Raw genomic sequence first — 23,395 nt, 5'->3', positions numbered from 1 at the left:
AATGGCTGAGACAGGAGCAGGTCTACAGGCAGAGGGTGACCCTGTTCATGCTCACAGAGGAAGAGATACTGCAGAGGTACAGGTTGGCTCCAGACACCATCTTGGAGCTCATCAGGGACCTACAACCATTGTTGCAGCACCCCACCCCAAGGGCACATGCAATACCACCCCATGTACAGGTGCTGTGCAGCCTCCACCTGCTGGCGTCAGGGAGCTACCAGAGCGTGGTTGCTGCGGTGGGAGGGGTGAGCCAGAGCAGCCTCTCAAGGTTTTTTCACATATTCCTTGACGCCATGTTGCATAGGATGGAGCATTACATTTCTTTTCCATCCACCCATGCTGAACTGGTTCAAACCAAATCGGAGTTCTACCAGATGGCAAGATTTCCCCATATCATCGGATGCATTGATGGCACGCACATCCCCATTTGTCCCCCTGCTGCCACAGAATACATTTACCGCAATAGGAAGTCAAGCCACACCATCAACGTCCAGGTGATTTGCAATGCAAAGTACGTCATCACAGACCTTGTCGCAAAATTCCCTGGAAGTACCCACGACTCCTATATTTTTCAGAACAGCGGCATCTATGCACGGCTGTCAGCAGGGGAATTTGGCGAAGGATACCTCCTAGGTAAGACAGAGTCTGCGACCCCTTCAATACCTGATGCAGTGAGAATCACAAGTATGCATGTGAGTAATGTATTCACATTTCCCTTTTAGGAGACAGTGCATATGCCCTACGTTCATTTATCCTCACTCCCTACCTCAACCCCTCCACACCCAGCCAAAGGAGGTATAACCGGGCCCACAAAAGTACACGCAATGTGGTAGAACGGACCTTTGGCATCTGGAAGAGCAGATTTAGATGCCTTCACAAGAGTGGAGGTGCAAGGCAGTATACCCCCATCACCTGCTGCAAGATAATTGCTGCCTGTGCCATGTTGCACAACTTGGCTGTGAGGAAGGGTACTGAGGTGGAGTTGTCTGACTACGAGGATCATGACGACGACAATGCTGTGCCTGACAGACAACCTGCTGGAGTGTCAACACCAAGTGATGGCAGATACAGACGTGAGGAGATAACAGACAACTATTTCTGAGTGAGTAAAGAGACACAGACAGCTTGTGAATGTGAAAAAAAGTATTTTTAATGTTGCAACAACGTTAATGCACTGATGTTGAACCAATAATAAGTCTTTGAATGTGGGGACTGCTAATGTCCCAGGTTGACTCACACACACTGTAAATGTCATTTACGGGCGCGCTTCGCAGACCCACTGGGGTGTGGTTCACTCCCTTCGGCATGGCCTGCAGGCTCAGCTGAGCGCCTGGTGCTCCGGCGTGGCTCTACAACTGCGCTAGCCAGGCTGCTGCGGCTGCTGCTGTCGTCTGCCACGTTCAGGGCAGGATCCCCAGCAGTATGAGAGATTATCATGGCCTCCAGGGCACTGGTAATCCTGGCCATGCCCCTGGTTACCTCCGCGGTGTTCTGCGTGAGGCTTTCTTCCATGTTGGTGCTCCTACGGCATAGCAGGAATGTTGCCGTGGCCAGCCGGTGCATAGCCCTGTTGTGCACACGCGCATCCCTGCGCCTTGTTTGCTCCAGGGCATCCATTTTTTCCAATACTTTGTTGATGGCGGAGGTCATGTCAGTGTTGGTCTTTGCTACCTCCCTGTTTGTTTCAACTAAAGCACTGATGCCCTTGCCCATCTCTCCCATTTGCTGATTCAGGATCCTGAACTGGCGGTGGCAGGCCTGAATGGACTTCCCCTGCATGCGCTGGATGCGCACCATGCTCCCCTCAAGGCCACGGAATACAGTGCCCTCTCTAGGTGGACCTGCACTGCTGGGAGTGCGTTGGCGCCTGTGTGTGCTGCTGGACTGATGTGTGGACACCTGTTCAGTAGGAGTGACTTCTGTGGCTGCTGGTGCCTCACCCTCGCCTCCCGGCATGACTCTCAGTGGGGCCACATTTCTCCTCCTGGCTGGTGAGGTAGCAGGTGTTGTCAGGGACCGTGATGGGGAGTTCTCAGGTGAGAACACCAATGGGGGGCTTTGGGAAAGGTTTGGGGATTGGGTAAACACAAGGGAACAAACAGTGTCATCCTCAATGGAGAGGGCAGTGGCGTCTTCTCCCTCCTGCGAGGCTGCTGCGGTCCTTGGCCCTGCCTCACCACTCTCCTCCCTCGCTGGCGCAGTTCCTTCTGAGGCAGATGGCCCACTAGCTGATGTTGGCTCTAGGTATAAAGAAGCGTATGTACACTGAGTGCTATTGTCTTACAGTCACTACAATAAATGCATTGCACATTTCACTTTCATTACTGTGATTGCCTTTCAATGCATTGCTGTTTTCTGTGCACTTACATGTGGTCCTACTTTTGCTGACTACATTACCCATAATGCATTGCTCATGTATAGTGCTAGCAGTACTGGACTGGGGTTGGCTGTACACATAGGCTAAAGGGAAGCAATTTGCTTTGGGGTGTCATGCTGCGCAGGCCTCTTACCTTTCTTAGTAGCTCTGGCGGAGCTGTCCACATCTCCTAATCCCACGACACTGTCAGGCTTGATGGTGGAGGCCACCAGTTCCTCAAGGTCAGTCAGGGGGGGCGCAGGGTTCCTGCCTCCACCGGTCACACCAGCCTGCTTGTGGATCTCTGCCATTTTTCTTTTGGTGAGGCTCCTGAGGTCGTAAAACCTTTTCTTAAGGTCCTCTTGGCTCCTGCTGGTCACGCCCACAGCATTCACCTTCTCCCCTATGGCAAGCCACAGGTTTCTTTTGGCTGACTCTGCTACAGTGAGGGACAGCCTGGCAAAAATCTGTTTGTGTACCCTCACCACTTCCTCAACCAGTACCTGCAGCTCCATGCTGCTAAACTTTAATTTGCGTTTTCTGTCAGCCTTCTGGCTCTCTGTGCTGCTTGCCATTATTTCTGTATTTCACTCCAAACAAATCTCTCCCTGCTGCTCTGTCTCTCAGCTCAGCTCTGACTGCCTCTCCAGAACCTTCTAATGAGTTGCAGCTGCCTGGGTAGCCACTTCCTGGTAGGAAGGGGGAGGGTGGTTGCACCTGATTGGCTGTTGTGTTAAGTTTCACTTTCATTTTCTGCCCGTTTTTGAATATACCGATTCGGTATTTACCGATCGGTATTTACCGATCGGTATTTCCAATGCATTCCTATGGGCCTTTTGGCCCATGGGAATGCATTGGAAAACCGATCGGTAAATACCGATTCGGTACTTACCAATTCGGTATTTTCCGATAGTCCGATGCGGACTTTTACCGAATCGGTAAAAAATGCCGATTTTTTACCTACATATCATTTACCGATTTTTGAATACCGAATCGGTAAAATTCAGTATTTAAGAATCGGAAAAATCAAATTACCTACATCTGGCCCCTAGTTCCTTGTCCAACAAAAGATCAATGGTATCATGATTGTGCCTGTTAAGGGAGCGTACATTAATAAGAGCAGCATGCATGGTTAGTTCGTGCTTACTCCTCTTATCAGCAGCCCTGACTGGATCGGGTCCGACTGAGCCAGCACTGAATCTAAAGCCACATGAAGAGCAAACTGTGTTTTTACATTCCAGTACATCCCAACTGCTGACGTGGGAGCATGGAAGCGGGCAGAGTGAATAAAGTTCTTTACTACTATACAACACCCTCTCTGAAAAGTGGGACACATGGCGGGCAGAGTGGCTGGCGCTAGACGATTTCAGGACGCTGACGGGTGCAGATGGGCCTGCTTAGACGCGCCAGGGGTGCGCCCTCTGTGCGCGTCCATGCAGCGTGCATATTTATATGGGGCTACTACTCTGACAACTAGAGCACGCACTGACTGGCGTCTTCGGTTTGTCAATGGTGAGACCCAGGCAGTGGCTGCAGGTCCGAACTCCGGTCCCGGACAGCAAATGAAAGTAGTACCGAGGAGCCCCAACCAATTCAAGTAATGCAGGTAGAAGTGAGAATGTTGAATTTTAAAACGAGTGAATTTTATCAAGTTTTAAAAACTAGTGAATTTTTATCAAGTTTTAAAAACATGTACCTACTTTGAACTATGGACTTGCCAACGGCCTTGCTGTTTGTCACTTTGGATGCCCATTCCCTGTGCAGTTTCTCATGCACACATGTACCAACTCTGGAATATGGACTGGCCAATAGTGTTGCTGTTTGTCACTTCGGATGTCCATTCTCTGTGCAGTTTCTCATGCACACACGTACCTACTTTGAACTATGGACTGGACAATATCCTTGCTGTTTGTCACTGTGGATGCCTATCTTGGTGATATGTAATAAAGACAGTTACCGCTGTTGTCTGCTTTGGCTACGTCCTTGCTAAATAAAAGCTTTTAAGTATGGGTATGGTTTAATGTGTCACACGCTCTGTATGCCACTTTAACATTGCCAATTGCTTGTTTTACTTTTTCAGAGTTTGCCAGAGGTGACAGGCACTTTAGTTCTTCCTGACTCTGAGGCTTGAGGGTGCAATGATGGTTGTGTGTGATGATCTACTCTTCTCCTAATCATTCTATGGTCAGGTTTGCTAAATTGTACACATGTCATGTTAGGATGCCATACCAGAACAGAGGTGTATTCAATCCACAGGATTACTTGCGGGGTGGCCAGGATCCATCATATCTGTTTCTTGATGTCTGAAAAGCAGTGTTGATGTGTGGTCATCTGGTGTAGGCCTGTCTTCTTAGTCACATGGGTACATTTGAATATATGAACTTGAGTGGTCATACAATGTGAATGGGCTGTCATTGTTAGTAGTGTTGATGTGTGCGTGCCCTGCAATGCCAACTGCACACACGTATGATCCAGGTAATGAGTGCCTGTTGGTTTAAATTGTCTACCATGTGCTTCAGATTGTGAGCACATGTAGGAGTTGAAAGTTAGGCACTGTGCAGTGTGTTGGTGTGTCTGTGAACTCCTGGGGGGTACTTACTTGTTATTGCTGCCAGTTGTGAGTATGCAAAGTGTGTGACTGTCAAATCTGTGTTGTGTTTTGTTGATCAGCCATGTGTCTCGTTACTGTTTGTGCTCACTGTGCAAACCTGCTCAGCCACACTGACATTATTTGTTTGTTTTCCCATGCATTGCTGTCAATTGACCCATTTTTGGCTCCAGTATGGTATGTGATATGTGGAGTCCTGCCATACCCTATATGTGCTTCTGATGCCTACACATTGTGAGTGACTCCACTGTGTGTTTGTGTACTGTACACTCCTCACCTGTCCTCTGCTGAAGTGCACACCACTTCAATGTCATGTCTTCAACCCCATGGCTTGCCAGTGTGTGAGCCTCCTTGCCACTTCATGGTGTGACACTATGCTGTGTGAGGCTGAACTGTGTGCAGGACTAATGTGACACTCAGGACAGTTTCCGAATTAGTTATGTGTTAATTTCTTCTACTGGTTTGCTGTCATGGCAGCTCATGTGTAGAGCATATTTTTGAGCAGCACAGTCCTCTGGTCATGTTGTTTGCCCCTGGGTTTCCCTTAGTTGTGCATCTGTGGGTGATGGTTAAGCTGTATGAGAGTTTGCTGGGGTACTGCTACCCTTCCTGAGTGAGCTGTGCTGATTTGTGTTCAGGGAGGTTATGGTGTGGCACTCAGATATGTGTGCTACTGGTTTGGTTGGCGTGCTCACAATGCTTGGTGTACATGCAGTACTGTCAGTATATGCTGCCTTGTACTTGCTTGGTGTGCATCCCCCTAATGTCTTGCTGAGTTTGCAATGTGATGGATTTGTGTGTGCATCTGTTGTGTTTTTGCTATGGATGTATGCATTGTTTGACCTGTGTTGGTTCTTTCTACTGACAGATGCTATGTGTGTGTGATGGTCTATTTGCATGACACTGTGTGTGAGTAGTTGTTGCTGTGATACATTCAGATGTGTGTTGCAGGTAGAGTGTCTTGCATTACTTGTGTGTCTGTCACATGCAGCAAGGTGAATTCTTGTTACTGGGCTTGTTTTGAGTGCACATTGGTGGTTTGTCCTCCTATTTTTGACCTGTCACTTGTCAGGATTGGGCTTGTGCAGGCTTGTGGTACACCATGGCATCTTGTTCACTTTATTAGTGTCAGGGTGTCTCTGTCTGTGTTAGCTGATTGTCCCTTGTTTGTGTTGAGGTATAGTGTCTGTGCATTGGCCTTGAGTGACAATGTTATTTATTCCTGTTCTGTCTAGGGTCACATTGCCTTTCCACGGATCACTGACAAAATATAGAATACCAAAATATCGACCTACCAAAATATCGAGGTAAAAATATAGAATACCAAAATATCGACATCCTATCTCCAAACAGGTAAGTACAAAAATATTGAATCAAATATATCGATATAAAAAATATAGATAGTCAAAATATCAAATTTTTTAAATAGTTAAAAGTAATTTTAAATTAATGAAATATTAAATATAACTAACTTAAACATACTTAAAATACTTAAATAACATTAAAATTAATAAATAATTAATATATATATAAACATAGTATTAATATAAAATATACAATATATTTACCAAAGGATAGCAGGAGGGTTAAATTTACTATTACCACTCCAGTGAGTTCAACAGTAGAAAAACATTGGATAGCATAGCAGTAAAAATTACTATTCCCACTCCAGTGAGTGCAACAGTAGGGAAATCGTTGGATAGCGGGAGGGTAAAAATTACTATTCCCACTCCAGAGAGTGCAACAGTAGGGAAAGCGTTGGATAGCGTAGGGGTAAAAATTACTATTCCCACTCCAGTGAGTGCAACAGTAAAGAAAGCGTTGGATAGTGTAGGGGTAAAAATTACTATTCCCATTCCAGAGAGTGCAACAGTAGGGAAAGCGTTGGATAGCGTAGGGTTAAAAATTACTATTCCCACTCCAGTGAGTGCGACAGCAGGGAAAGCGTTGGATAGCTTAGGGGTAAAAATTACTATTCCCACTCCAGTGAGTGCAATAGTAGGGAAAGCGTTGGATAGCGTAGTGGTAAAAATTACTATTCCCACTCCAATGAGTGAAACAGTAGTGAAAGCGTTGAATAGCGTGAGGGTAAAAATTACTATTCCAACTCCAGAGAGTGCAACAGTAAGGAAAGCGTTGGATAGCGTAGGGGTAAAAATTACTATTCCCAATCCAGAGAGTGCAACAGTAGGGAAAGCATTGGATAGCGTAGGGAAAGTAAATACTTCATATATAAATAAAAATAGAATAAATATTAATACCAGTTACAAATTAATTAAAATAATTAACGCTTTTATATAATATATTAAGTAATCAATTAAAAATAAAAATAAAAATTAATTATTAAAAATAATTACCTACTAATGCAAATTATTTACCAATTAACAATAAATTAATTAACAATTAAAAAATAATTAAAAATTAGATAAAAAAAGAATTTAAAAATTGAATGACTTACAATTAAATTATTTCCCACCCTATTCCCCTATAAACCCACAACCTGCTACAGAAAATAATTTACTAAAATTAACATATTTATCAATTAATCAATTAATTCAAATTAATTACCAATTATATTTTAATTAATTACCAACTAATAATTAATTAACAATTAATTCAAAATAAATACCAATAAATGAATTAACATATTTAAATAATTTTAATGAAATTACTTCCCACCCTATCCCCCTATAAACCCACAACCCACTACAGAATTATATTACGCAAAAATGTAATTCCATTAAAATAATTAATTATTATAAATAATAAAATAAATATACACTTTTCAAAAATATACTAACATAAAAAACACTTTAAACATTGATATTAACTTACTTACCTCAAATTCCATATTTTTGTAGTCTATATTCTGTCCATTCTATATTTTTGTTGTCTATATTCTGTCCATTCGATATTATGTCCATTCTATATTTTTGATTCAATATTAATTCTATCCTATTCGATATTATTGTAGTCTATATTCTGTCCAGTCGATATTGTGTCCATTCTATATTTTGTAATCGATATTAATGCAAATCGATATTAAAAACTCGATATTTTGAGTGTATACCGCCTGCATTGGTTTAGGCATCCCTGAGTGTGAGTGTGATGTTTGTGGATGCAGCACAGGGAGTGTGATTGGTTGTCATTGAACTCACAGGACACCATTTTGAACATTATGTGTGTTTGTTACAGGTGTTGTGTGCTGCAGGTGTGAGGCGGGTAGAGGAGGGGTATGTGTGAAGGTCCTACTTGTGTTTGAGAGTCAAGGAGTGTCACTGGGCCTTGTGTGTTGTACTGATGACATACACGTCAAGTACGTTGAGACAGATGTGTGGCTGTCACTGTATGACTTCAGACACTTCCTATCATTCCTGTACCTATGCATGGCTTGAATTGATGTCTCCCTGAGTTGTTGCACAGGGGTCACTTTGGTTTAATTTCACTCACTGTTCCACCCATGTCTGATTTGATGGCCTACGGGTGGTGTGATATGTTCTTTCTTGTGCATGTGATGTACATATGCTATGTGGCTTGCCCCATGGTTTTCCAGCACTGTCCACTTCACTTTTGGCTGTCCCATTCATTGTCCTCCATTGCTGCTGGGTTATATTATGAGTATGTGTCTGTGTGTTTGTGGGTGTTTGTGTGTGACTTGACAGGCAGTGTGTACAGTTCAGTGTATGTTCATAGGCAAATTGAGGCTTCATTTTGTGATTATACTCAGTTAGCTTCACATGAGTGGGAGGTAGGTGTGAGGAGGAGGGTTGTCCAGCCCCTGAGCGTCTGTGCAGGGTGTTCCTCTTCACCCCCACCTTTCAAGTCAGGCTCCCTTGTCCTTTGGTGTGTGAGGTGCAAGATCTGGCTACACCTATGGGGGCACAGGAGGAGCACACAACATGTTCCCAAATAGGTTTTGGGAGCTTAGTGTGTGAAGGGTGAAGGTGGAGCCCTGTTAATCTGGCCGGAATGCCCATGCCTGACTCAGGCCCTGCCTATTACATTGTTTGCAGGTTTTCCTGCATCTTCACCACCGCGGTGACATGACCGGGACATTCCAGTGATTTCACCATTTATGGGTGACCCGGACGCGGAGGGGTGAGTTTCTGGCAGGTAGGACATGTGTGGGTATACTGGTGGATATGTTCCTGTCCCCACCAGAATGTCTGATGGCTGATCTGGACAAGAACTGTATGTCAGCACAGGATTTGTGTATTGTGTGTTGTGGTTGTGAGCGGATTTGTATTTTTGCGTACCTACGGTGTTGTCCACGACGGAGCATTACTTGCTGGTAGTGGATAAGGAACAGCAGCGGAATGGCTTGAAGAGCTGGATCCAATGCAGTAAGGACCAGCAGTCTGGTTTCGCGCTCTGCTGTCGCCCTTCCACCGTCTCGGGGTGGGTGGATTGTCCACTGTGGAGTGATGGGCTGTTTGGGGCATCGTGATTTATATGGTGGATGGGACATCATTCACATGGCGGTGGGTTCTGGCGGTTCCCGTCACTCCGCGGCGGACGAGAAATGGGCTATATTTACCCATTGTAATATGGCGGGCGCGAGGACCGCTACTGCAATGCGGAAAAGATCATTTTCTGCCACCACCAGCACCACGGTTGTGCTTCCGCCCGCTATCATAATGAGCCCCTAAGTTCATTGATTTAATGTTAGTTAATTTGTATTCTATTCCTGTCTGTGCCAATTTCATGGTTTCCTTATTATTTTCAAGTTGTAATTCATGTTTTCTTATATTGCTCATCATGAGGGTTAACTGTATTATTTGTATCCAATAACAATATTAATAATGTGTAATGCTTCCTTTCAAAATCACACAATTCCTTAGTGGTGTAAATAACAGGCAATGGAGTTTCACAATTTAAAGATTTTTTATTTCTCACCCTTTGAAACCCCATTAGTATGCAGTGTTGGCTTGATCCTGTCCAGATTCAAATCTGTCATAAGGGGATACATACAGATCTGAATGGACAGCATCTAACAAATGAAACTGTAAGTTATACCTTACTGAGAGCCAAGGAACAAAATGTGTTATGTTGATATTGTTTTATTTCATCATGCAGTAGTGTGAAAGAATTGGTTATAACATACAGAAATTTTAAATTTTACAATACAGAAAGGTAATGAGCATATAAAGACCATATGTTATTAAACTCTTAAACAGATCGATTTTATTCTCCCAGGAAACACAATCAGCACTTAGAGATACTAAATTGGACAGAACAAACAGCTAATATGAATGTTAGTATTTAGAAGGTCTTTTTCAATTTGTTGCAGCCTTTATGTTGACAACATTATCTAGCAATATATGTGTTTACTAAAATTGGACAACAGAAGTATTCCCCCACACGCGGGTCAATATAGCTTTTGCTGTACATTGAGCAATAGAAAACATCTCTGAATATATTAATCACTCATGTAAACCTTACATTAGATCTGTACTTTAAGTATATGAAAAATATACCCAACCTCCTAATTGGTAATTCATGGTCAAAAAAGATAGTTTGCATATGTTGCTTGGAAGAAAGCTTTACAAATCCACTAAACATGACAAGGGCATACAAACAGAATCAATTTGAGCACACACTCTAGTAGTTTAAACAATCACAATAATCTTTAGTTAGAAACTACTGTTTTGTTGCACAATCTTGTGTTTCTCTTTGTTCATGAGATCCTTGTACAAAGTGGAATAGTTCTATGGGCATCATGTTTGCTTCAACTTATGCCAACGTTTAACTGATCGATATGTAAAGAACCATGCCTGATCCCCTAATGTTTAGAAATTATTATAACATAATTTGAAACATAATATGCACAGGTTATGATTTACAGGCAGTGTCATTTTTATTTGGAATTTTGGTCAATTAGTTAATAGTGGAATACCATCATCGTTTAATTACCACCTGTATTCTTGTCCACTCAGAATGTAATTTATTTTATTAAAATTCCAGAAGTAAACTTTAGTGTTACCTGATGATACTAATAGAGTGATCTGTAGAAATCATAATTTCTAGGACACTATTAGTTGATTTTATAGAAAACCTGTTACTGGTTATTTGTGATTCTTTAAGTGTCCTGTGCTTTTCCATAAATAATGTATCTACAATGGAACATATGTTACACACGAAGAGAAGTTTTGTGTTGGAATATAGTTATTTCACTAGATTACATAATTGTACAAATAATTTTAAAAAGGGATTATAACTATAATATTTTAGCTGAAGCAAACATTAACGCTTGAAAGTCCCTTTTGCAACTCTATTTATATCCAAAAACATATTGTAGTCCATGATAGCATGCATACCGATAACAAGTTACTCAGCAATCAGCTACAAACGCAATAGCTGTTTCGTGAAATTTTACATTTTTTACATCTTGAAGCACAATTCAAAATATTATTGGAGCACACGCTTACATTCATATTTCTTACTCAAAATTAAAGACTTGCATCGACTGCTGTACTGCTTATTGTGTTTAAATTTTAGAATGTAATTTTATGTATATTGACAATACTGTCCGTCTTTTATCTTAGAAAACTATAAAAAATTATTGGACTATTAAAAACAGAGATCATAGACCAACTATGACCAATTATAATATTAAAGTAATTTGGATTTTGAATTCCAAATGTATTTATTAATTACTAAGCTTGTGCATTTCTGTTCACCTAACACAGGTGTCACTAGGTTACTTTTGCTGTGATGTTACGAACCAAGTAGGTTAAAAGAGGAAAATAGTTAATGAATTTACAGATGATCAAATACTCAATTTATAAAGAAAAATTTATTGTTATAGAAAATATCACAATGTTTTTAAGGACATGCCCCAATTTACTTTCAGCTTTGCTATGTATAAATATAGAAAACATTTATTTTAACATTTGGTAAAATTATTCTATCTGATAGAGGAAACCTGACAAGAAACACACAACCAGATAGCCTAATAGTGTCAGATATTTTAAATGCCATGCATAGGATATCCTTTGCACAAGTAGCTCTGAAAATTACACTTCTGTGAATCCAAGGTGCTCTGAGGTGTCAACTGATGCCCAGAATTTAATTAAGCAAGAGACTTTAAAAGAGGAATTGCAAGACTATACATTCCATTGTCAGCCTCGTTTGAGCTATGCATGCCTCATTATAAGAAGACTGGAGTAATAATACTCTAGCCAGTCATACACTTGTTTGAAGATTCACATAATGGCAGCCATCACCTGCTGCAGTCCTAAATCAGTTAATGCACCAGAAAACCAGAAGGTCGCAAAACAAAAGTAGATGGCCAGCTCACATCTGTTCATGTAGTAGATCACTGTGAGATGCTGTGGTGTGGTGTGCTATACTATTTCATTTCCACCAATACAGAATTCTTGCAAAAGATTTTACTTCAAAAGGTTGGCAGAATATATGGCGAAATGCCAGAAATGCAATACATTTTAAGCTTCATTGATTCACTGACTCATGTAAATGCAACAACAATGTGTTAATTTTGCTAAATATTTCTTTTGTGGCCACCATTGATTACTTTTTTACATTCGGTGAGCATTAAATATCTGACTACTATAGTCTTCAGTATTCAATATTGCAAGAGATACAGGCTAGTACTCCTTGTTGTATGGTGTACCAGTTCTGGTCAGCAAAGGCCACCTTCACAGTCAGTGGCTTTACTCTGGAAGGGGGAATAAAACCAAAGACATATCATTGGAAAATAAAAGATAAAAGAAGCTGAATATATATGGGTTTAACAGGGTAAGTGGCACCCACTGGGTGGTGTGGCTACAGGAATTCCTGCATGTCGCTGCTCCCGACGGTTGCTGCTTTCTTCACTTTTTGGTTGGCTTTCTCCAACTTCTCTACAATAGTAGGTAGTCTCACTGTGATCAACAGTTGGAAATTTCCATCACCTCCAATCAGGGGCCGTGCAGCCTTCACAATGTCATCCATGACTGGCAGGAGAGCGTCAAGCATCCCACTAAACTCGACAAACATGTTGGCCACACGGCTCTTGCCAGCCAAGGTGCTAAGGAAAGTGCTACATTGCCTCACTGGAATAAGGAAATGTGTAACTTGCTGTTGAATAGTATTTTCTCGGTCAATGTCACCCATGATGGCTTGGATATTTCCCTGGTTCGCAGAGATGGATTGCTCCATGGTGCTGATTGCTTGGCTGCGGGACCTGCATTGTTCCTGATACATGTCCACAGTGCTCAACTGTGAGTGCAGTCCACGTAGTGCTTCTTCAGCTTGGTTATTTGCGTTTCTTATAGCAGTGTCGGCTGCATTAACTGCATTAATGACTAAAAAAAAGAAGAAAAAAAAGGTGAGCGATGAGGTGTATACATTCATTTTATGGACATACTTAAAACATTTGGGACAGATTTACTAAACTGTCATTCAATGCAGCGCAGAATACAAAAGTTCTGTGCTGCGTTGCGTGACAGGGAGGGAGAAGAGGAGCGCCATATCTACAGAGATAAGGCACTCTCCCCTCTCCTTAGCACAAGTGTAGAATTTTGCTGCAGAGCCCCACACACCTTTAAGCTACAGGGTAAGGGTGCGTGAGAGAGTCTAGCATTGGTTTTGTGTTGGAAGGTTTCTCTTATACTGCCTAGGCAACTTCTAAATCTTTTCCTACTTTGCATGTGTGCTGGACAGTGCAGCACACATGCCTAGTTGCAAAACCATGTCTCACATTTTTGGCAGAAAGGGTTTTGCATCAAAAAGGGCGGGAGACTGCATGGGGAAACCCATGTAATGCCCCCTTGAAGCTAAGTAACACAAAGCAGAACTGTCAATTTCCAGCGCCAAAAAGTAAATAATAAAAAACAGATTTTGTGCTGGTTTGCATCACTTTTATGATGCACAACCAGTGCAAAATGTTACTAAATCCCCCCATTCGTTTTCAATAGCATTTGGGATTTAGCATAGGAAGTCAGAGGAGGGAAGTCATCTTATCCTATAAAAACTCTCCTACTTGAGGGCTTTGTTTTATAACCTTTTCGATGTGTCAGACGGCCCCTGGCCGTCCAACGTCACGGTGAGCATGTGCGTCGGACGGCCGATCTGCGCATGCGTTGGATTTGGCCGCACCCCGGCAAAATGTCAGTTGCGGCGAAGCAGATAAATAAGAGATATGTGACAAACGTGGAGCCAGACATTAATGACATGGGCAAGTATAAGCCAGGGTACAAGGAGTTATCTGTAACTTGCTCTTTGGTTGTTTATGTGCTGTTCCTGATATTACTGGCCATTAAGGCAGCTGGAAGAGAACATTTTTTTTTTTCTAAAAGCCATGTTTACTTTCTGAAGTTTACAAGCCTTTTAATGTAATGTACGGTAAATTTGCTGAGTGGTGCGTGTGTATGATTGACATAACATCGAGCCACAAAATATTGATGTAAATAAATCGACAAAAAATATATTGAATAAAAAATAGCGATGTAAGAAATGTAGATGTGAAAAATATTGATGTATGTATATATAACAAAAAATATATATTTAATATTTTAAAATTAATTTTAACAAAATAAGTTACATTTAATATACATTGTTACAAAATAAAAAAATAAACTTAAATAAAAAAATAAACACACAAACAATAATTTATACATCTATTTACTTTAAAAAAATTATAAACTATTATCTCTAATTTATTTTAAAAGTGCAAAATTATATATAAATAAAATATATAAATAAAATATATATATATATATATATATATATATATATATATATATATATATATAAATAATTTAAAATATAAAAGAAATTCTAAAATTAATAAGATAAATTTAACTACAAAAAAATTAAACCTAAACTGCCCAATACAATAAATGCAACAGTAGGGAAAATATTGGGTAACAAAGTAATTACATTTACTATTTCAACTCCAGAGATTGCAACAGTAGGGAAAGTGTTGGATTGTGGAGGCGTACAAATTACTGTTCACACTCCAAAGAGATCAACAGTAGGAAAAGTGTTAGATAGAGGATGGGTAAAAATTACTATTTCCACTGCAGTGAATGCAACAGTAGGGAAAATCTTGGATCGCAGAGGAGTATAAATTACTATTCCCACTCCAGTGAATGCAACAGTAGGGAAAGTGCTGGATAGCGGAGGGGTGAAAATTACTTTTCCCACTCCAGTGAGTGCAACAATAGGGAAAATAATGGATAGAGAAGGGGTAAAAATTACCATTCCCACTCCAGTGAATGCAACAGTAGTTAAATTGTTAGATAGTGGAGGGGTAAACTTTAATATTCCCACTCCAGTGAATGCAACAGTAGGGAAAGTGTTGCATAGCGTATATAAAAAATTACTATTCACACACAAACACTTACACAAAAAATATGTTAACAATTAAATAAACTAATAAAAATAAATAAACAATATTAAAAAAAATAAACATTTAAAAATAACAAATATTATATTACGAATTACATATAACAAAAAACAGCGCATATTAGATAAGATAAAATAATAAATACATTTACATAAAAATAAATCTTTTAAACTACAAAATATTTACAAAAAAACATTAATTAAAAAAATGTATATATTTTATTTCCTACCCTATAACACCACATCAATAACAAAACACTTACACATTTTTAATTAAAGTGACTTACATAATTAAAAAAATTAATAATCAATTAAAACAGATTGATATTAAAAACAAATAATAAACATTAATTAACTACACAAACTTTAACACTATAATATCCACAACACACACCTAAGTTAAACTATAAAACAATAAAACACAATTCAAATTTATGCCGCCCTCGCTGGACCCCTGCACATCCGCAGCAGAAGAACAGGTGGAAAACCTTCTGAAACACCACGGCCAAGACCTGGAATGAGCTCCCAATCGACATCAGAAGCGCACCCACCCTGCACATCTTCAGGAATACCCTCAAGCCCTGGCTCTTCAACTGACCAGAGCTGCTTCCCCACCCACCCCCAGCACCCTGAGACACCCACAGGCTAGTAGCGTGATTAAAAATGATTACTATTAACAACTAATAATTACATAATTAAAATGTATTTAATACTCACCCTTTACCCCTTAAAAAGTAAAAACAACACACTACAAAATAAACAATTATCCTAAAATAAATAACAAAGTAACATTAATTAACAACTATATATTAATTTATTAAACACAAATTACTTCCCACCCTTTACAACCATTACCAAAATTAATTACCAATAATTAAATACAATTAATTAACAACTAATTATGAATTCATCAATTAAAAATAAAATACGTCCCACCCTTTACACATACGAAAACCACAACACACATCTAAAATAAATTACACAATTACCAAAAATGAATTTCAAATTAATTATTTAAAAAGAATTAACAACCAATGATTAATTCAAGAAATTAAAAATAAATTAGTTCGTACCCTTTACATCTGTATACACCACAACACACACCTAAAATATTTACACAATTACCAAAATGAATAACCAATGAATTCATTAAAATTAATTACCAATCAATTAATAATTAATATGTAATAAATTACTATACACCTTTAAAAAAATATTAATAAATAAATATTAAGCAATAAATTAAATGTAATGTAATTAAATTACTTCCCACCCTATTCCCCTATAAAAACACAACCCACTATGGAACTAAAAACGCAAAAATTCAAATAAAATATATTAATAAATGTAAAAAAATAAATTACTTCCGACCATATTCCCCATTAAACCCACAACCTGCTACAGAACTGAAAGTGCAAAATTCAAATAAAAAAAAATAACTACTAAAAATGTAACACATATATTAAAAATACAAACAATTTCTATACAAAAAAACATACATACCATACATATAAAATGAATACTAAAATTCATAACAATACTAAAAACCGATATTTTTAACAACTTTATTTTTGCAAGCAATATTAATCACCACATTTTTAAAATCCATATTACTTACCTTAAATCGGTATTCTTGATCACAATATTCTTGTTGTCGATATTTCTGACCCACGATAATAATGACTCGATATTCTGTCCCTGCACTGGTGCATGTCACCAATAAGGATATCGAGATTCCATTCCTTTTGGCTAAGTTTCCTCCATACAAACACCGTGTACATACAATGCCTGATTGAGTGAATAACTATCTTAAATTGTGTACATTTGAATGTGCATTTTTATCTTATAATGTGAACAATCTTGAATTTTTCATAAAACTTTGGGTTTACAATAAAGTGCTATTTCCTGTCTGTAGTAACCAGGCTGATGCAAGAAGTAGAGAGCTGGTTATTTATAACCCTAGGTCTAGTTTGCGTAGCCGCGCTACGCATAGCTACACAAAGTGCACTTTTCACTACGTCGCGCTACGCGTAGGTATGCAAACTGCATAGTGCGGTAGGGAAATGCTGTTTGCAATGATTGCACAGTGCCAGATGCTTGTCTGCACTGTGCAATCATTGTGAACGGCATCATGCACATTGCAAGCAGTTGTTTTCTGCCGCTTGAGTAGATTTGTACTCGAGCGGCAGCTTTCACAACACAGACTGGTAGTTTCTCATCGCGAGCGGTGCGAGCATACGCGTCCACTCGCAATGCGAAACCTAACCTCCCTGCATTGAGAATCTCGCCGGGAGGTTTATTTTCCAAGCTCGCAATCGGCAACTTGATGTTGCCGATCGCGAACGCGGAAAAAGTCTCGCCGGGATGTAGATTTTGCTCGCTCGCGGTCGCCAACTTGACGTTGAGGACTGCGAGCTAGCAAAAAATGCCTGGTACGCTATGTGTTTTTGTACTGTGCTACGTGCGATTCCCGTAGCGTGCAGTTTGCGCTTGTTACGCACACTCCATGGGCGTAGCATTGTTTTCCACCCAGGCCTAGTTATTTATTGACTGCATGGACAGCAGAGCCAGGAGGACCAGCTCTGCCAACAGTTCCAACAGGAATGTACAACCTCAATACAGTTGCTAGGTCACCATAGATTCTAGAGCACAACATCACAGGATAGATAAGCTGCAGTATAACATAATAGATAAGCTGCAGTACAACATATCTTCTCATCTCCCAAAAAACTGAAAAGAAAAAAAACACATAAAATAACAATAACCTAAAAAACAGAATTACAACCTTTACCTGGTAGGCCTAACAATATTTCTAGAACTTTTCTTCGGACATGCTTGTTCAATACAAGGAGAAACATCTTCCCTTGAAGGTGGGACGGCCCAAGGGAAATTAGCTGTCGAACTATATGCAACAGATCAAAATACAATGCTCCATTACAAGAGCAATCATCCTCACAGCCAAAAAGACAACATTCCCTTTGGACAATACCTAAGAATTCAACATAACTGCTCAGACATCAGGGATTTCAACAACCATGCAGATGAACTCTCTAAATAATTACTCAACAGAGGCTACCCAAACAACATAGTAAGGAAAGCATACAAAAGGGCAAAATATTACGATCGAGATAGCCTTTTCTCAGCTAAAACCATCACGAAAGATAAAACAAAAGATGGACTTATTTTCGTAACAAATTATAGCTGTGCCAGCAATAAGGTAAAAAAATATAATTAACAGAAATTGGTCCCTCCTAAATGAGAGAAATGGTACCAAAATTCCCAAACCAATGTTCAGTTTCAGGAGAAGTAAAACTATCAGAAATAGCCTTGTACATACCTATAGGGAAGATAAGAGTCAGAAACAGAACTCGAGTATCCAACAGGAAATTTTGCATGTTGTATGTGTATCAACTGCGACAGCTTAATAAAAGGAAGCGAAGGGAGCTACAATGAAGTTACTCACAAAACCAAAAGTTTTATTAACTGTAGAACCAAAGATCTTATCTACCTTATCTACCTGATAGTGTGTCCATGTAAGAGAGGCTACATTGGCGAAACATCTAGGGAGATAAAAACAAGAATAAATGAGCACAAATCAGCCATTAGGACCAAAAAGAAAACAGCGCCCCTTGTAGACCATTGGATAAGCCATAACCATACAATAGAGGATCTTAAATGGTGTGGTATTGAAGTAATTCAACATAGCATCACAGGTGGAAACTCACAAATAAAGAGGAAAAAGAGAGAGCAATTCTATATGTCTCTCTTTAATACCTATAGAACAGGATTGAACAACAAAGAAGAATGGGAAAGACTTATCACCTGATTACAGTAACCTAATAGTAAACTAATGTATCAACAGCTAAATGAAAGATAGTATGCATTTGAATATATACTTTGTACTGTATAATAAGGACATAATGATATTATGTAACTTATTGATTTATATTTTGAGATATTTCTGTTTGGACACTATAGAGGATAACTAGAAAGATCAGAAATGTATTCTGTATAATTTGTAAATATACTGTATGATGATGAGCGCTAATATCATTGAACACCAACAGTAAATTGATGAATAACACATGTAACATACTAGAGGGTGAAGTAGCTAAATCAACAAATATTCCATCGTAGTTTTTAGATATTCCAATTAATTTGAAATATATTTTAACTCATAAATCAGTATTTTGTTTGGTGAGCATACAAGAGGGGTTTAATGGAATGTGGATTACAAACACATGTAAATTTAACAAAGAGGGCAGCCTATTATCTGAGGAGTAAATTATATCTGGCAAAACCTTTAGATTTAGATTGTTATTCTTTGATTCCAATCTTTGTGCAGTAATAGGATAAAAAGTCGGTGGTGTTGAGACATTGAGCATATACCATCAAAGCTGTAAGTCTCTTCGTTTATTTCGAACTTAGATGCTATTTAAAAGCAAAGAGATCCGCATGGTAGCCGTAGTGCGTAAAGACTCTAGTTGCAAGTTAACGGCACGCTGCATTGAAGCACGCATATTTTTATTATATTTTTATCATTCAAGCCAAATATTTAGTTAAACAAAATGGGTATGTCACAACTATAAAGCAGTGATGATAGGCTGAAGAGATAAACTGAGATTTGCCATTTTGAAAACAAACACACAATACGGAAGTCTACTCACCTATAGTAATAGATTAAGGTTTTCTCTCGCTAAGATGTAAATATAATGATATAAACCTAGCGACTGAAAAGTAGTAATGCAAAAACTGATGGCATATCCGTATTTTCATTTTAGGAGATGCAGCTGCTTCATTAAATCTATTTTTATTCACAATCGACCCTGCAAAAAATAGGGGGTGAGTAAAGCCTTCAAAGAGGTAATGAACCTAAAATGTATAATAAAACACTTAAAGCAGGCACTACAATCCCATTTTTATGTATCCTACTAGTGACTCTCATTAAAAAAGAGAAAAAAAGAGCACCTCATACCTCTGTACACGTATCTAAAACGCTTTACGGTGGTTCCAACGGGTCGAAGTGACAGAATAAACCTATTCTTAAGGTAATCAAGTTATAGAAATGAGGAATGTAGTTTATTACATGATAATTGTGACCTAATAGAGATTCTCATTTTATAAGGCTCAAGACACAACGAGTCATAAGAAATCAAACGGTGGAATTGAGAAATTGATTAATCCAATCCCCAAAAGAAATGAGACGGTGGAATTGATGAATTGATGAAACCAATTCCCACTAGCTTTTTTCATAAGGTAATTACGACCTCAGGGCTATTGGCCCATAGTAAATAAGACACCTGAAATTTGCTGAAATGTCCTAGTTCATATCCTCACGTAAAACTAGTCATGTAAAGATGTATAAACTAAGTAAAAACTCATAAATAGTTAGTCGGGAGAAAAGAGATAATAATCACATGCCAGTACTGTAGACAAACAATGTTTGGAACTATCAGGCTGAAACAATAAGGGACAAATGTCATTAGAAAATGAATTGTGTTACTGTATTGCATAGGTATCTAAAACATTGTTTTTATTTTTAGATTTCACATCGTTAAATGTCTTTGTCCTGATGAAGGTGATAAGATTAGCAAGCACCAAAACGCCGCGTCGACTGTTATGTTATGTTAACCGATTCTTCTATAGCGCGGCAGCTACTCCAAAAGGAGTGTCCCGGCGCTTTGGCGAAGAAGTCCTTCAAAGAAGGCAACATAACTAAGAGACCAAAAGGAGAGGCAGGGGCCTATCTAGTGAAAAGCCAAGTTTTTAGCGACTGTCTTTTTTGATTGTTATTTTAATGTTTTGTACATTGTGATGATGATATATTATGTTTTTAATTAATAACTTAATACTTAGAGTGTAACCCTGAGGGAGGAACTGAATAAATATTATTCTTTTTTTAATGAATCTGAATTCTAAGCCTTATAATTAGTAACACTTGCCCTAATGTTTTTAGTTTTTATATAATTTGTACTTTCTAGTATTTGAACAGAATGTAAAGTATTGATAGAATTGGCAGTATTTCTCTCTCCCTGACCCGAAAGGTATTTCCTTTGCGATACCACAGGATTCTTTATTTGTCTCCTCACTTACCCCCGTCCCTGTAAACAAATATAGGGGTATCTTCCTAATCTCTGCACGGGACGGCATCTCTTACACAAACCTTCACCACCCTGTTGAGGTTCCACCAATGACCTCCATCAACCATTACTGCATTTCCAAGAATCTTGAGAACTTTGACAGGTTGACTGAATTTGCTATCACCTTTCTTAGTATAAACACCACTCTTAATTTTAATGATTTCCCCACTTCCAGGGGAGCCACTTTCACACCTCTGCGGGAGTCAAACCACAGCTTCTGTTTAGATTGTAAAGCAGACATATTCTCACTTGCCAAAGACAATAAATGAGCAACATTGGATTCAGATCCGACCCATTTGCTCATCCAAGCAGGCCTGAAACTAGTTTTTGGCTTCCGTCCTCTCAACAATTCAAAAGTTGAAATTTTGGTGGCAGAATGGGGTGTACGTCTAGAGAACCAAATCATAGCAGTAAGTGCTTTGCAAATATCATGGCTACCGGCTCTGGTCCACTTATTACACTCCCCCACCACGTGATTCATTCTTTCAACCAAACCATTACTTTGTGGGTGATAAAGGGAACTCTTGTGGTGTTTTACACCAGATTCACAGAGGAATTACTCAAATTCAGTACTAATAAACTGCTTTTCATTATCTGAAAGCAAAGTCTCAGGAAAACCATCTCTCAGCCACACGTTCTTAAGAAACTTCACAGCAGTCTTAGTGTTGGCTTCTTTCACCAGCTTAATTTCTGGCCACTTTGAGGTATAGTCCATAAGAACCAGGATAAAACGAGATCCACCTGGAAGAACCTCATAGGTCCCCATGACATCAATGCCCAGTTTTAACAAAGGACCTTTGGGGCAATCAATAGGCATCAATGGTTGAATAGGCACTTTTAAAATTTTGTCAGCTGCACTGCAGAGTGCAGACACAGCTATTGGCAACCACATAATCAATCTCAGCATTCATCCCTGGCCACCAATAAAAGTCTCGGATGCGTCGCTTAGTGAGTGTGGAAACCAGATGACAATTGTGAGCTCTTTCAATGGTGGTTTTGTGGAAGAGATCAGGAGATAACAAATTTGTCCGCCCTGAGCAGCAACCTAGCTTCAATGGAAAGTTCACTTTCAACCTTCCAGAAAGGTTGAAGAGAAGCAGGAAGCACCTTCTCTCTGGACCACCCATTCCTGACGAAAGTACAAACTTCACATATCACACAATCAGATTCCAACACTTGCACCCAATCCATCTCAGAGCCTAGACTCAGATCAGGTAGGTTGAGCACAGCAACCAGACAATCATCAGAATATTCACTTGGAAAGTCTTCTAGATTGACATTGTCAAGTTCACTCGACTTGATGGGAAAATGGGACAAAAAATCTGCCCTTCCATTCTTACCACCGGAAATATGTTGCACCCCAAACTGATACTGCAGCAGTTTTGTCACATGCGCATGATTCTGGGAAAAGAGCATTTACTCACACTACCCCCCAGTATGTTTACTAAAGGCTTGTGATCAGTCAAAAGCATGAAGCGCTTACCCCAGATGTAACGACGGAACTTCTTAATGGCCAATGCACATGCCAGCAGCTCCTTTTTAATGACCGAGTACTGGAGTTCAGGAGTTCTCAGTACCCTTGATGCAAAGCATTTAGGGGCCAATTCTGATCTCGGTTGGAAAGCACTCCGACCGAGCCTGATCCGGGGTATTTTCCGACCGATCCGGACTCTAGCAGTCCGACCGATTGAGTACGATGCGGCCGTCTACTGTCAGACTCGGTTCGGTCGGGCTCCCATAGAAGTCAATGGGAGCCGATCGTACGACGCATACATGGGCTCCCATTTTCTGAATGGGTATGATGCGGACAAGTGCGCCCCCTACAGTGGGTAAGAGTTGGTGCCATCCGCACTGTACATGCCTGTGTTGGGGAGACCCATGGGTCTCCCCCTGTGTCCGAGTCATAAGGCGGCGGGTAACTGGGGGTCCGATGCGGATCCC

The sequence above is a fragment of the Lissotriton helveticus genome, chromosome 2_1 (genome assembly GCF_964261635.1).
Source record: "Lissotriton helveticus chromosome 2_1, aLisHel1.1, whole genome shotgun sequence".
Classification (NCBI taxonomy): Eukaryota; Metazoa; Chordata; class Amphibia; order Caudata; family Salamandridae; genus Lissotriton; species Lissotriton helveticus.
The sequence above is the reverse complement of the archived record's forward strand: the minus strand, read 5'-3'. Positions refer to the sequence as shown.